Source organism: Varanus komodoensis, unplaced genomic scaffold (assembly GCF_004798865.1).
Source record: "Varanus komodoensis strain SLA01 unplaced genomic scaffold, ASM479886v1 scaffold25, whole genome shotgun sequence".
Classification (NCBI taxonomy): domain Eukaryota; kingdom Metazoa; phylum Chordata; class Lepidosauria; order Squamata; family Varanidae; genus Varanus; species Varanus komodoensis.
The window spans coordinates 6,630,722-6,633,550 of record NW_025335661.1 but is presented as its reverse complement, the minus strand read 5'-3'; the positions used below and the strand labels follow the sequence as shown (position 1 = coordinate 6,633,550).

At 43.0% G+C, this 2,829-nt stretch overlaps 1 non-coding gene across 1 annotated transcript; it reads right to left on the bottom strand.

The window, feature by feature from the left end:
- Positions 1-451: 451 nt before the first annotated feature.
- LOC123024870 lies at positions 452-558 on the bottom strand. Its single transcript, XR_006415001.1, has one exon. It is a non-coding gene; the product is annotated as a U6 spliceosomal RNA (small nuclear RNA).
- Between the last annotated feature and the right edge of the window lie 2,271 nt (positions 559-2,829).

Genomic DNA, 2,829 nt, shown 5'->3' with positions numbered 1-2,829 from the left:
TTTTGTTTCTGTTGTGAGCCGCCCCGAGGATTCGTTGCAATGGGGGCGGCATAACAATGTTTTAAATAAATAATAATAAATAAATTTGTTGAATGTATAAATTGATGAAATATGGATGCAGGTTAAATATGAGATGTGGCTTACTGAACTTTCTAGTAGTTGTAGGGCTTCTTCCTATAGTTGAATGATGTTCTGGAGCAGTAGTTGCTTAAACACTTACACACTTGTCATTCTGATTGGAAAGCTAAACCCAGGTAAGAAGTTTATAGAAGTCTCTCTACATTTTGGAAGCAGCCAGCAGTGGGGGAAAGAGGAAAGGTGGGCAAAGACCTCGGCCATGCCAATTAGCCTCTGAGGAAGGGTGTGAAAACCTTCTTATACCAAAGGTGAGGTAAAGAGCTTACTGGCCTATGCGCTACCCTGTACGTTTCTTTTTTTCTTCTTCTTTTATTTAAATATGGAATGCTTCACGAATTTGCATGTCATCCTTGCACAGGGGCCATGCTAACCTTCTCTGTATCATTCCAATTTTAGTATATGTGCTGCCGAAGCAAGCACTACCCTGTACATTTCTCAGAACTATGTAGCCAAACTCAGATCTGTTGCTTTTATGGCTACACTAAGGGCCTGTAATGGACTCTGTGAACTATTCACACAAACTCCTTGTTTCAGTGTCTTCTGGTTATTGAGTCCAATATGGCTTGCATGGCAAAAACAAAAACCCACTGGAATATAACACTTTGGCAACGTACTTCAAATTTTCTGTCCTGAGAAAAAATGTTCGACTTTGGCCTGATTCAGGACCAAGCACTGTTCTCCCCAGATTTCTGTTCTAAAATCATACACTTGCTTCAGTGTGAAGAATGAAAGTCTTGACATATTAACCCAAAGCTCCCCATTATGTCTGAATCAAGACCTTAATGCCAGTTAGCAAACAAGAAAAGTGATCCTGGTGTTATTTTCCTGGTTTGGTGACTAACATGAAACCAGAATCCCCCTGTTAGGATTCACGTAGATACCAGTGCAGTAAAGCCGGGGGAAGGCTAAGATGCAGAGCTCAGCCCCAGTGCTTGTTCGTGGCCTCCAAAACCACCGTGTATGAAACCTGGAATGGTCATTGGAAGTGCATCATAGATTTGGCTGCCAAGAAACTGTTGCATGCCTGCCCCATTGTGAAGTTAATGCTTGCTAAGGCCTATACTCATTCACAAAGGGATCAGGCAGAAATGAGACTCACGGAAATAAATTTTTCATCAGATGAAATCCTAACCTAGGATATATTTCACAATTTCTTGTAGCCATACATGGGTTCAGAAAACACAAGGGTTGAGTACAGGTTGAGTGTGCATTGTCATTGAACCCACAGGTGGTTATTGAAACATGGGTTATCATGTTGTCTGAATCCAACTGAAATAACAAGCCATGGTGAAAAACCCATGATTCCTAACCCAGCAACAAACCACACATTCTCCTCATAGGTTGTTCATAGTTAAAAAACCATGACTTGTTAGGACAGCTGGATTCGGACAACACAATAACCCACATTTAAACAGCAACCCATGTTTCAACCATAATCTGTGAGTGCAGGTTAACATGTCTGACCCCAGTGAGTGGTTGATTTCCCCAAAGTGCCTTGTTTGTGGGCAGCAACCTATGGGTTGTTCCAGAGGATGTTCAACTCATTATGGGTTGTCACATCATCCAAACCTAGGTGAGTGAACACATCATGGGTATGTGGAATCTGCTACTTGAACCACTTCTCAAAGCAGCAAAAACCTTCACTGTTCTTGCGAAGTGGCTCCCGGGAAAGCACCAGTGCCAGTGCCCCGAGCAGCACTTGGGGGCAACTGGCACTGGATCCTCACGGGTTCCACAACTGCAAGCTGTTCCAGGCTTTCCATGGCTCTCCCCCTTTCACTGTGCTCCTTCAGATCACAAAAGCCATGCATCAAATTATGTATTTATTTATTTATTTATTTATTTATTAAAACATTTTTATGCTGCCCCATTTGTCAAAGCCTTGGGGCAGCTTACAACAATAAATTAAAATAATTATAATCTTAAATTAAAAATATAAACATTAGAATAAAAATACAAAAATACAATATAAAATAAGCCGCCCTGGCCAGATAAAATCCAATAATATTAACAGTTAAAATGCCGCTTAAATAAAAAGGTCTTCGCCTGGCGCAGAAAAACAAATAACGACAGCGCCAGGCGGACCTCTCTGGGGAGTGCATTCCATAACTTAGGCGCCACTGCAGAGAAAGCCCTCCTCCGAGTACCTACCCTTCTAATTTCTTTCATGGAGGGTTCCCGAAGAAGGGCCTCTCCCGCCGATCTCAAAGGGCGGCCAGGCATATATGGATGTAAGCGCTCCTTCAGGTAACCAGGACCCAAGCCGTTTAGGGCTTTATAGATCATCACCAACACCTTGAATTGGGCCCGGACTTCAATGGAAAGCCAGTGAAGCTGACGGAGAACTGGAGTCATGTGAACATAACGCCCAGTCCCCGTCAGCAGCCTGGCAGCTCCATTTTGAACCAAATTAGCGTTTGCAATCTTTGTTTTGACAGCTAGGCACAGTCCTTTCAAAAGGCCCCGGTGACAATGTACAGGGGGTACCTGCTGGAGATGTGCAAACTACATATCTCAGCATTCCTGATTGTCAGTCATGGTGGCTGGGGCTGGGAATTCAAGTCCAAATTATTGGGGGGCCACGAATTGGAGAAGGCATAAGTCTCTACCCATGTCCAGATCACACCATCTGGATGAATACTGTGGTATTTCAACTGATGCTATTTTAAGGTCTTTCTTGAAAATGCTGAA